Raw genomic sequence first — 14410 nt, forward strand, 5'->3', positions numbered from 1 at the left:
AAAAACTTGAGTGGCCTAAAGTGATTAAATGATGTTGAAGTTAACAGACGAGAATTGTTTATCTCCCACTATGACACAGATGAGAGCTAATGAGGAAGAACTGAATTTTTTTTCACAATATAGCTACCATAGTACTGTCTATATTTCAATGTCACTTACATTTGTATCCCTGCCTTCTATCCTCCTTAAACCTGAAATTCATTTAACCCTAAAGGAGAATAGAGTTTGCACCTCAAAATATGCCTTTTGGGGGATATTAATTATTTTAAGCTGACTAATTTTAAGAAACAAAAAACTCAGGAAGAACCTTTGACCTTTCCTCTAACAGCCTGAAAGAATAGAATACCTGCCCCAGGAAGGGAGCTATTGTCAGCGATCAGTTATTTTAATATGAACTAGGTGTTAAATACAGGGAGGAACTTAGCAAGGTCCATTTGATTACAGCTTCTCTCTGCCCCATTGTTAAAGATGGCTCAGTATACATTTGTTTACCAAACATTTGTTTCTCCATCTCCATGTGAATTGTCTTCTTGCCCTTTGACAAACCTCTACCCTCCTTTCTCTTTAGCTTACGAAGACATAAAAACCTTAATTGCCCAATCTCTTCTTGGTCTCATGTTCTTATGGAACCCCCATATGTACCTTTGTAATAAATTTGGTTATTTTCTCCTTTTAATCCACCTCGTGTCAATTAATTTTTAAGCAGCTAGAAGAATTAAGAGGGGAGAGAAAGGAATTTTTCTCCTCCCCTACAATACACACCATTCTTCTGCAAAGAAAAAAGAAAAAGTAGAGAAGTAAAAATATATGTTTCCAAGTTAACTGAGCTATGACAAAATAAAGATAATTACAGAAATACCTTTACAGAGTGTAAATTCCAGGAAAAAAAAAATAGACAGAACAGGAAAATTTTCTACAACAAAATGAGTAAATAAAATGGGGTTTGATTATTGAATAACTTTTCTAGATTCTTTTATACTGTTTTCTTTTTCCATATTCTAAAAAGAATGAATAATTAGAGTTTAAAATTTTCAAAAGTGAAAAAATGGAGAAAGTAGTAAAAATGAAATTAAAAGTACCCATAATACCAACACCGATATAATTATCGCATATTTGTATATTGCTTTACAGTATTTTTCAATAAATATCTAGGATCACATTAAATGTATAGTAACATTTTATTATCTAGAATAATTTCTACCTATTACTAAAATTATTCAATAATATTTTAAAGAATGTATAACATTCTATTCTATATATGTAGCAGGATTTATTTATCTCCTTTCATAATTTGGGCATAATATTCTTCTATTGTTTTACTCAGTAAGGAGATTATCTCCTTGATAAAATGATCACTCTTATTTATGTAAATTTATGTTCTTTCATACATTCCTACATAAGAAATTGAGAAAGTATTAATGTACAAAACTCTCTGTGGCTCAGTATTTTTCATTTATATTCCCTTTTTCTCGCTTCCTACCTATCCTACTCCTCCAACTCATAGCCTACTTCCTATTCAATTTTAAATTTGATTACTTATTTGTGAATCTGAGTGTCAGCGGACAGTTATCTCTATAATATCTCATGACTCAAAAAGTGTTTTTCACACGATTGCATTAAAATATTCTCTGTCTATTGTTCCCCCTACTAATGTAGACATTGAGGCTCCTCAGATGAACAAAATTTACTGCAGACTCACTTGAGTCAAGGGTATTTTAGCATGGGTAGAGCAATCAATAATTAAGATATTGTTAGGGATTCTGAGTCTCACCCCATGCCTGCTAATATTCATTATGTGGTTATCCATAATCTACTTTTGCATGGATTAATAATGTGTATCTTTTTCTATTTAGCCATATTTCACAAATTAAACTGTTAGAATCATATTATAACTTATGGAGCATTGCTTTTCATTTTTAATTAACTTCAGCACTTAGAATATTAAACTTCTCCACTGTTAAATTGAATTTTTTTTCTGTAGTTTTCACATGATGGCTAGTAATATAATTAAAAGAGGGTATTTGATAGGGAGGAGAGATTTCTAATTTATTATTATTTCTGGCCCATGAAAATGTGGTTACTCTGTTTTGGCATGCTTTATTGTTTCTGTGTTAAAACTGTGTGACAAAATGAACAGCCAGCATCTTGGTATTAAGAATTGTTGAAAGCTAGTTCTATGTATTTTATGCTACATATCTAGTGTGTACTAATTTAATTTTCTAGGCATGCTTTTTCATGGGGATGCATTGCCATCATTCATGTGTAATACCATTTTATGGGGTTTGTTTTTTAGTACACCACAGTTAGAAATCCCACATAGTATAGAAAATGTTTGAAGGCAATATTGTACTGAGAATCAATATTAAGAATTCCAGTTATAATTTCTATTATATCGAGTGATGATTAATTCTAAAATGAATGAAGAATATTTTTGGCAAGTAGAGAGCAGAAGGAAAGAGAAATTAAAATCAGACAAAGTGAAATTTTGCTGTAATAAACAGTTTAGAATCATTCTGTTCATTTACTTTCTTTTTCCTTGTGTTTATCAAAATTCATATTACAGTCAGTAAACATAAAAATATTTTTAAAATAATTTATTATGGAAAATTGCAGGAAAGCTAAGCTCTTCAGGTAGTTTTCTGACACACCGGGATAGTAAAAATGCAGAAAATGCATTATAAACCAGAACAACCTAAGAATGAAAAGCCCTCTGCTATGTTTCTTCTTTCCAGACATTTTCCATTTAGAAAGTTAGAATTTTTTTTCAGTATATCAGAGTATTAGTCTTTTTTAAGACTAAAAATTCTTTTGAGAAATTTCATTTATTAAATATCTATTATATACTAAAAACAAACCAAAAATAACATGAAACTCATGCTCTATTGGTATGTAAAATTAAAGTGTCTACATATTTGCATTTTTGTACTTGGAAAGTCTTGGATATTTCTACGATTAATTTTTAAATTCAAATCTAGCATCTATACTTAATTCAATTTCAATGAACTTAATTTATTAAATGAGAACTATAAAGAAATTTTTATGCTGTTCCAAAAGGAATATGATAAGAAAAACTACATCTCCTTATAAAAATACATTTTGCGAAATGTTGATAAAGTTGTCATATAATTAAGACAAATGTGAGCTCTTAATTTAGGCAAAAGTGTTTCATGTAGAAATAACTTGAAATTACTTTGACTGATGTTACATAAAAGAGAGAACATTTCGACAGAAGAAATGTGGAAGACAGTATGAGGATATTTTGAGTAAAACTTGAGCATGAAGCACATGTGGTTTGATTTTATCTATATATTTGTTTATCTATCTCTATCTGTATCTCTAGATGAATAGATAGAAATCTATGTATATAGAGAGAGCCATCTGTATATGTTATATATAGATATCTATATATAAAAATATAAAGAGACATATCTGAGATCTATCATCTATCTATCTATCATCTATCTATTCATTATTTATCATCTATATATGTCTAGAGAGAGTTGAAAGGATAAGTAAATATGAATTTAGAGGGAACTATGGATGATATTCTATGCAAGTGACAAAAGTTGATAATATAATATATAATCAAATAGAAAAAAGGTCATTACAGTATTCCTTTGATCAGATTGATGATATAGCGACTGTTATAATTTAGGTATATAGAGTAGCTTTCAAAATTTTGATTATGATCATCAGTAAAAAATACATTTTATATTAAACTTAATCCCCTTACCTATAAAAAATATTTTATGAAACATTACCTAGTCTTACTAGATACAAAGGAGTCTAATATTTTCTATTCTCTTATATTTTGGTTCTATTTCATTAAAATTCTCTGGTCTTTGCCACTGTATCTACTTTATAATGTATTTCTGGAGTGTGAAAAACACTACCACTATAGCAATATCTACTGTCAGTGGTAGATAAGAAAGATTAACTTAAAGAGAGGCTAAAAGTGGAGGATTAATCATAGAAAGATAAAGAAATGAATTAGAATGTGCAAGCTCCAGTGCCATGAAGGAAATCATGAAATGCAATAGAAACCATATACATTAGGCAAGATGTTTATGTCTAAGACACCAATGATTATTGCTAATGAAAATAAATGAAACTGATTTGCTTACGTGTGTGTCTATGTCTGTCTCTACACCTGTCTCTCTCATCAGAATATGAGTTTCACTGGGACAGAGATTTTATCATTCTTTTTCACTGCTGTGTCCTCTATCACTACAAAGAAAAAGTATCAGGCACATAGTAAGTGCTCAGTTAGTATTTGTTGAATGAACAAGACAACCAAGTTAAACAAAACATTAAAATAGCATATATTATCAGCCTAAAAATTTGAAAGGCTTTACATTCAACTAGTCAGAGTATTTTATGCTTCGTCTCTTTTTTGCCAAAGTACAGTTCAATTATCTTTAATATTTCAATCATTTAATTAGAGATTAAAGTTGAAATTGAAATTCTATATCTCAGCAAGGATTTTTAAGTTATACTTGCAAATTTACTTATGTCTTAATTTATGAAAAACTTTTTAAAATATTGATTTCTTCATATTAAATGAAAATTTACTAGTTCCCAACTGTGATGAAAATATACTATGATATTTTAAAAATATACTATGATATTTTAAAAATATAAGCTTTCTTATAATGATGTAATCAACTTTGGATATTCCACATATGATTGTGCAGGTAATCAAGGGATTGTCTTGAAAAAATATATATGTATATTTATATTTATAAAGACATAGAAACAGTATCTTAATTATTTAAGTATCTTCCAAACCCAGCACCATGCCCGGCACACCATAAACCTTAGTAAATATTTCATCTATACGAGACTAAATAATCTTTTATTTAATTTTCTTCTTATTAAACATATTATAAATTTATTATAGAGGATTTCAAAATACAAATTATCAAGGAAAAAAAGAATATCACTGTACCCTCAGAAAAAAAGAATATCAGAGATATACACAAGCACACACACACTCCAGCATATTTTAATTTCATTTACTTTTACAAACACAGAATCATTATTATACATATTATATAACCTTGTTTAAAGCCACTTAACCTCACCAACATTACTCATTTCTTGAAGCAAATGAGAAAAATGCATTTATAGCACTTAATGCAGTGCCTAGCATATGAAAAGAAATCAACAAATGTTAACAACTGCTATTGCAATCACAGTTTTATAATGTTTTATATTCACTTAATATATATAAATATTACTCAGCCATTACATATTATTACACAATGTTATTTTAATAGCTTCAGTATATTCCATTGTATATAATTAGATTTTCATCAATCTTATCTCATTGGGCATTTCGATTGTCTTTTTCACCATTAAATCCGGGCTTTAAAGAACATCCTTATAGATTCATATTTGCATAAATGTATGCTTATTTGCTTAAGATATATTTTAATATTTTTTTAAAAATAATATGTGCTTAATGGTTTAAAAAGCAAGTGGCATTATAAGGTTTATACTACTACTAAAATATTATTAGTAGTAATAATAAAATATATTGTTTTTATAATATGATAACAAGCCTATGTCTGTTTTCCTCATTCTCAATTACATTCATACCCTTAAGTACTATATTCTATATTTTTTTTTAAACTAGAAGTTTATTGACTTCCTAGAAGGGAAACTAAAAATCTTCTTTCTTCGCCATCTGACATCGCATTTTTGATAAACCAATATTTAGTATTTACAGTATAACTTTTATTCACAGTAAAGATGTATTTCTTATTTAAAATATATTTTAATATTCTTTGGCGTTTATGTATGTTTAATTGCATGATTTTTGCTTTTCATGGATCATTCGCCAATCAATTAATTCCCAAACTCTACAACAAAATTGAAAATTTCCTCTTATACTTTAGCTATTGTCTTATTTTTACTCAGAAACATTTTCTGGAGCTTTTCTCCTTGTTAGTTGTCTGATAATAATATTTTGAAATTTATTTGTCTTTGTGTGTATGTGGGGTGTGTGTGTGTTACATCTACTAATTCCTGGGTTCTATGTTTTATACATTTCTTGTTTTTTCTTTTATGTTTGTGGACGGCATTTTCTAGTTGATTCCTACAGATAGTAAGCTTTTTCGAAATATTTCATGTTTGGTATTTCTTTCTACTCTGTCACACTTGATTGATATTGTGATCCAATATGTAATCTATGGCTAAGAATAAATTTGTTCTGAGAGTTAAAACATTGCTTCATTGTCTTCTACCTCTCACTGAAAATCTCCAATGATTTGGATACATGACAATGTAACCGATCTTTCATTTTAAAAAATAACCAAGAGGACCTTAATGTTCCAGTCAGCTTGACTAAACTTTAGACAGATTTATTTCTAACTACAGGTATCTAAGCTCCCTTGTTTTAGAGCATTTACTCTAGAAAACTTGCAATTATAGATCCTTTCTCTTCCCCTTTGAGAAGCAAATCTTCTACAACAGGCAGAAATGTCTTTCTCAAGGACTTGGAAGCCATCCCTTTGGATTGTAATCATGGAAGGGGACAACATCCCTATTCCCTCAGTCTCCACTGGAGAGTAGGAGCCTAACTTTCATAATTGCCAGTTAGCAAACCCAGATGGCCTAAACACAGATGATAAAACCACTCCCCTCAAGCCCTTCAGTTCTTTTCCATTAGTTCACCCCAGCAGTAAAAAAAATCCTCCTGCTTTTTGTTTCAGTGGAATTGAGTTCAGTCTCTCTTCTCTAATTGCAATAATCTTGACCCCTATTGCAATAATAGTGACTAAAGTTTTCCTTGCAGTTTTTAATAAGTGGTGCAATTTCTCCTTGAAATTGCATCTTGAATCTTCATTTTATCCCTAGGGTTCTGAAATGTGTTATAATGAGACTGGGTGTCTTTCTACCCCTCCGTCCCAGTTCCCACTGTAACCTTTCAATCTAGAAATTTATTTCCTCCAATTATAGAATTTTGATTTTAAAAATAATTTACTTGAGAATAGATAAACCTCTGTTTTCTTTGTTTCTAAAACTTGCGTTATCAGTGTTTGAATCTTGTAGCTTGATCCTTGAATTTCCTTGTTATTTTCTATAACAGGCCCGCGGCATTGTCTTTTTATTAGACTTTCTAGGAAACTTTCTCAATTTTGACTTCCAAATCCTGTAATAAATTTATTGCTGCTACAGTTTTCATTTTTGCTTCCAGCAGGGGTCTCCAATCCCCAAGCCATGACTGGTCCTGGTTCTTGGCCTGTTAAGAACCAGGCCACACAGCAGGAAGTGAGCAGCAGGTGAGCAAAGCTTCATCTGTATTTACAGCCACTACCCAGCGCTAGCATCACTGCCTCAGCTCTCCCTCAGATCATCAGGCATTAGATTCTTACAGGAGTGTTGGTCCCTGGGGCCGAAAAGTTTGGGGACCACTGGTTTCTAGGACCATTTTTCTCCTCTGATTTTTATTTTTCCACTTAGCATTAATTTTTAACTCCAATATTTGATTCTCTTATCTAATTAATGCTGTGACGGTGTTTTGTTTTGTTTTGTGTCCTTGGTTTTCTGTTGTTAGTTTTCCCTGGAATCATTCATTATATGTTCCTTCTGAGGGTTCCCCCCCCCCCATATATTTATTTATATGTATATTGCCTAAGGGAGGACTTCCTCAGATGTCTAATAGTTATTGGTCATCATTTTATATTTAAGAGGAAGACATTAAAATTTGACTGGAAGCCCTATGTGTATGAGGGAAGGAGGAAGAAGTGAGAGAGTTATCAATTACTGAACATCATTATGGCATAATTAGGTGGAGAATCCAGGAATGTATTTGAAGAAGGCATTTAGTCAACAATCTTGCTTACATGTTACTCTAAGAAAAAAGTTTAAGAAAGGGGGCAAAGCGTAAACTTAATATGAAAACCATTAAACCATTAATTATTCTGTTTTCATTAGGATAATACATTTTTATTGCCCTCTACTGGACCTGTTATCTTCCAGTACTGAGATTTTGTGTTTTAATCTCTCCAGAGCAAACTTCCCAACTCATGTTTGGATGAAAGAGAACATGTGACCAAGATTTAAATAGTGAGAAGGCATCTTGTCATCTAACTTAAAGCTTTCATTCAGTTTACCCGTTATTGGTTCAGTACGACCCCCTTCTTCAGAAATACCTGTTATCTCAAATTCATGAAACTTCATTCACAACCATGGCAGAAACTGAGTTGTTTTTTATTGCCCTACTTCTCCACAGGCTTCTGTTCCCTTCAGTAGGCTAGGCCTGTTCCAACTTGTCTAACTATATTTTTTTTCTTAAAAGCTGTATTGAGATTAATTCATACACTATAAAATGTAACTGTTTTTAGTATACAAATCAATAAAATTTAGTATATCTGTCAAGTTGTGTAACCTCCACTATAGTCTAATTTTACAATATTTTTATCACCTCTAAAAGTAACTTTTACCCATCTTCAGTAACTCCCCTATTTGTTGGCATTTATCATATCAGTATTTTTAAATAGTAAGTATATTAGACCATTTCTATTTAATAATATGGCTATTGATGATGGAATGATATTAATCAATTTTTGATAGATATTTCAAACAATTGTAGGTTTTCCCACCACTCACTAATGCTTAATGCTACTTGGTTGGGCATTTAAATTTGTTCACAAGAAAATATACGCAAAATGTCAATAATTGCTGTTATCTATTGTTTTTACTTATTCAAAATTTCCTTAACAACAAAATTTTCTAAGATGAACATATGTGTTTTAATAATAAAATGAAACTTTTAAAATGCTATATATTAATAAAAGTAATATGTACTGCTATAAATAACTTCTTTTATCATCTGACTTTTGATGATCAATTTTCTGTGCCAGTTTTTTGCCCCCCGTTTAGATGTATATCTCAAGTCATTCCATTCTCAAGTATAATTATCCGCATGGCAGAACATGTAAGGTAATCAATACGTAGAATAAGTTTCACTGTCTTGCAAGGAATTCCTTAAGGATCTGAGAAGAGGCTTGAAGTGCTGCCTGTACCATGAAAGATGATGCTGGACGTTGTTTATTTTCATAATGACTTCAGCAGCTCATGCAATGCCCTGGGCATAGATATGGACTACATGTCTATAATATAAGTTGATTACTTAGAAGAATGCATGACTAACATTATTTTCAGAGCAAAAGAATATATAAAATTATTATATAACATGACATTTCTTCCTAGTATCACATGTTTCTGCATGTAAGTTTGCAACCACCTGCAAGAGTGTCCAGAGGAAGACCTGAAGTTTGACAACATATAAAGCACTTTGGGGCTATTAAGAATTGAATTTCAGTGAAATGAACTGAAGAGAAACTTACAAAGTTTCTACTTCATATCCTGCTTAACTTCAGTTATTTTTCTGAAATCATATAGCAACTGCCTTGAACAACTCCAAAATATTTTCTGCTGAGAGTTTGAAGTTATTGAACTTAGAGTAAAAAGAAAACTGACTTAAATACCATCTTAAAAGGAAGTAGAACAAAAATAAATACCCAAAAAGATATGAGCCAAAATCTTGGAGAATTTATTAGTTATTTAACTTTTAATTCTTTATTTACTTAATGAAAAAAGAAAGAATGTTATTTAACTTGCATCACCTGCAAACTTGCTATTTAAATCATAATGGCCCATGTGTTTATCTCAAAATATTTTTTAATTTACTATTATGCATAATGTACTGTTCTTTTTGGGGTTACGATAATCTCATAGATCTTACATTCTAATAAGAAAGGAGATAAAAAATAGTTTCAGGTATTAATAAGTTTTGTAAAAAAACATAAAAGATAATGTAATAGAGACCTAGATAGTTAATGTAGATTTGAATGCTGAGGAGAAGCCTAGTATACATTTAATACATTTTCAATTTTCATGGTCAAAAAATGCTAAGAAGACCAGGTAGTGTGAAGGGTGTGTGTTTATGTGTAGGACAGGGTATAAATGTTAGAGTGGGAAATAAAAAGCAACTATTTTTTTAAAAAAGAAAAGAATATCGAATGGAATGGAATAGGACCGTAATCAGAGAGAATGAGTGAAAATAAGTGGTCAAAGAGAATCTGTGGAGAAAAGAGAGGATGAAGTTCAGAGCGTAAGTGGCAGTAAATTGTAACCAGGGTGAAATAAATCTGTGAAATGATCAGCATCAGTATCACATCTGTCAGCCTGGGCAGTGATTACAGATGGAACTTCATTGTTAGCTATCTGTGAGCTGCGTGACCGTGGGAAAGTTGTTTATCTAAAATTGGGTTTGTTCATCTATGAAATGAAAATAATAATATCTAGGCCACAGGCTTGTTGCAATAACTCAAACAAAAAAGAAATGATGTACTTTAACATTTTGCCTGGCTGGTAGTAAAAGGATAATAAATGTTATCTAGCACTACTATTTAAATGAGATAGATAAAATTTATGTACGAAAAAGTAGAGATCTTTCTGTTCCTCTTTCCATCTAAAAAAATCACATTAAACTCAGAGCTATGTAACTTAATCGTCCTTTGAAGTGGATTTATGTTTATTTACTTATTTATTTTGTGTTCATTGTTTTTGTTTTGTTAAATCCGATTACTGTTGTAATTCCCTGTTCTACAATCACTTTGCAGCAATTCTATGTGTGAGGCCCTATGTGGATTTACTCTAATTTGACTAGATTGTACTTGGAAGACTGTGACAAGCTGCAAGTTCCCAGGACCGGTTTTATCTTTCCTGTGGGCATTGACCAACATGACAGTTCTTTCAGCTTTACAGTCACAGTTGCTTTTTCCCCGTCTGCCTCCCAAGTCCCTCAGCTATAGGACTTACAAATCCTGTCTGTTTTGACCTGCAAAGCCTTTCTAATTTCTTGCTATCTCTGCACTCAGGAGAGGATGTAACACTGCTTTACCCTCCTATTAGAAGTGAGGCCTCTGGAGAATGACATACTCCAGAGGAGAAATGCAGGAGCCAAGAAAACATTGATTTTTAGTACATGGATCCTGAGTCTAATCAAATTTTGGTAATACTAGTCTGTGATCTTTTCTCCGATTAGTGAATTTTATACAGCTTAACCCCCTGCTCCCTGATCACTTTATGTATGTCTTTGCTTCCTGCAGTATAATTACTGAAAAATTGCAAATCCTCTATCGGATGTAATTGGATTTTGATCATGCTTTTTCTATATGAGAAAAAAAGAATTGATCTCTTCTACGCATTTAAAAAAAAAAAAAAACTACTTGGTACTGTGTCTTGTTTCCTTCTTACTAACATGGCTAGTATATTCAGGAAGATTCCAGAGAGCTATTATATTTTTGCCCTTAAATTTCCTAATATATTATTTAATAATGCTTTCTCCCTGCCCCTCCCCTCACTCCCAAGTGAATTCACTGACGGCAATTTCATTTACAAGGTTTTATTTTCTATTACTAAACAGAATAGAATAAAACTCCATCTGTTTGCATTTAACCTCAGTACTTTATATCCTTTAAAAACAAGTCTAAATTAAATCTGAGAACTCTCTATAGTTAAGCAAATGAACTGTTTCCTTGTTCCATGTGAATATTTACTTATTAAAAGTTAAAAATTAAGATGATGACATTTCATCATTGATATTTAGGTGTTTTTTCAAAACAAATTGGAATTCTTCAGAAATATTGTCCTATTTAATATTTTGCCTGTTTGTTTAGAAAAATTAGAAATTGTCACTAATTATATTTAATATTTTTTAAAAATAACTATTTTTCTGAAATAGTATATATTAAAATACTGCTGTTTGATATCTTTTATTTTTATGAATTTCTGTAAGATTTTGTTATAGTTTCAGGTAGAATAATGATAGGAAAAAAAAAATTTGTAGAACATAAATTATAAATAAAACTTCATATATAATAATGCATATCTTACATTTTACCTACATAGGTAAGATGAATAACTATGTGCTAAAAGTAATTTTTCTCAAAATATGTAAAGTTAAATTGTTTTAAAATTTTAACAAAATCATAAATGTCTATTACAAAATGCTACATTTAGAGTAAAATGTCTAATCATTTACACAGATATAAATCCAACACAACTGACACCTTTTTGTTTATATGAAGTATACCCTAGACTTTCTGTAACATGAAATATTTTTGAAAAGACTCTACTTAGAATTTTCATGTTCTCACTTGATGTCAAGCTTAGTCATTTTCAAGAAATAAAATTATATTGGCAACACCTTCTTTTCAGATTTTCAGCACCACTTCAAAATAAAAGGTATAATATAAAATAAAATAATAGAGGAGACTAAAACTAGGCTTTATTTTTGGTGAAAGAAGGCTATTGGACCTGCACAACTAATATGTAAATAAAGAATAGATCTGATAACATTATAATTTAAAAATCCCAGCTTTTTCTGACACTAACATGGTAACATTTTTAATCCAAAGATAAAACAAATAAATCTTATTTCCTTTTTCCCTCTACACTTATCCTCCTTTGTAACTATACAGTCTCCATAGTTACTTCTTGTTATTTGGCATGACCAATCCATCATAGCACATTGCAGAGCATTTGGTGAATTTACAATGGTGTAACTTAAATGTCTATAAAGAAAAAGGAATATTTATTATTTCATCTGTCAAGATTTGATAATTCCTTATGTTTAACATAGTCATGCAGACTAAAGAAGAACATTAAAATATGCTAACAAAAGATTTGACTTCTTGATAATAAAATTCTTTCACTTCACAAATATCCAAGATTTTCTAAGTTTCTCAAAGTACAGGGAAATTTATTAACTGTCTAATTTCTTGGATTAATTTACTAAATTAAGAAGGATCTTGTTTCTAGTGTTCCAAATGTGGTAGAGGGCAGTTGTGATTGGATGTCAAAGGTCCCAGCATATTAAAGCGAATCTGAGAGTGAATCTACAGAAGTTGTGTTGCATTGTGTGGGACACACCTTCTGCCATTTTTACACTTTGCCAAGTGTGATCATTTCACAGTATCTCAGGGATCAAATTGCCAAAATATTTGAAAACTGCCTCCTGTAGGCAGAAGGATAAGTGACAGTGTGGATAAAACCAGCACTGGGAAATAAAATAAATAATAAATTAAAACATATTGCAATCTGTTTCATTATTAGCAGAGGATAAAATATGATTTTTCCTGGGGACAGTGAAGAGGATTCTGTATTTTTTGGCAGCTAAGATAGCTTACTATGGAACTAAGAGACAAAGGAAAAATATATATCTTTCATTTCTTCCACTGATGAAGATTAGTATAGCCAGGGGTTTCTCAAGCCAGCAGTGAGAAAATTACCCCAAACAGATGTGATTCTGTCATTGCATACTATAGAAGAGTAAGAAAAAAAGGGTAAAATAAAGTAAAAAAAGAATAAATACAAAACGAAGCTCAAGTATGTAACAAACTGTCAGTTCAACTCTAAAGGATCTACATCCAGTTGTAGCTCATATTTTTTCTCACCAAGTATCTCTGGCTCAATAAATTTTAATTTGTATAGTGCTTTGGGGATTTATAAATTGCTCTGATGAATATTATCTCAGATAAAGAACCTCACAAAATCAATTTTATGATGCCCTAATATTAATTAGATCCTCATTTCTTCAAAATTGCGAATCTTGCCACCTACTCAGGTGATCTCAAAAGAATATGGATATGTCCTAAATCAATGTCAGGGTTTGCATTCAGAGCACAAAATATAGAACTCAACCCTTAATTATCTGCAAACCACTTTATGTTACATATGGTCAAGGAAAGTAAAAAAACTGACAGATTGATCTAGTTTTTCAAAGCAGTAAAGTAATAAAAGCATATATGCAATAGACAGATCTTAAGTTTTCTCATCAACTTCCTTATGTATAAAATATCCATCTAATTGGAGCTTTTAGTGCTCTGTAAAATAGGGCATTTTGTTAATCAAAAGATTTCTTTTTAAGTTTTCATCAAAATTAAGAATTTGTATTTCAAAAAATACACCAAAGACAATGTTCCTTTAGAGATGAGAGAATGGATGAAGGGATTTAAAATTTTAAAACTTTTTCTGATCCTGGAAGTGCTGTTATTGTGCACTTAAAATGTGATGACTGCAACTGATGAACTACACTTTTAGATTTATTTTATTTTAAATAATTTAAATTTATGTTTAAATAGCCATCTGTGACTAGAGCCTACACAACTGGATAGTACAGATCTAGAATATAAAAGAAATTCCTGAAAACTAACAAGACTTAAAATCAAAATCTAAATAGAAAAATAGAGAAAATATGTAGACAATTTACAAAAGAATAAAACCCAAAGTTATTCACACAGATGAAGAGAGTCTCAAATTCACAAGTAATCACTGAAATGTCAATTCAGATAGAAATGAGATTTTAGAAAAACTATGAAATGGAGGAGGGGAT

This window comes from Rousettus aegyptiacus, unplaced genomic scaffold (assembly GCF_014176215.1).
Source record: "Rousettus aegyptiacus isolate mRouAeg1 unplaced genomic scaffold, mRouAeg1.p scaffold_m13_p_12, whole genome shotgun sequence".
NCBI classification, from domain to species: Eukaryota; Metazoa; Chordata; class Mammalia; order Chiroptera; family Pteropodidae; genus Rousettus; species Rousettus aegyptiacus.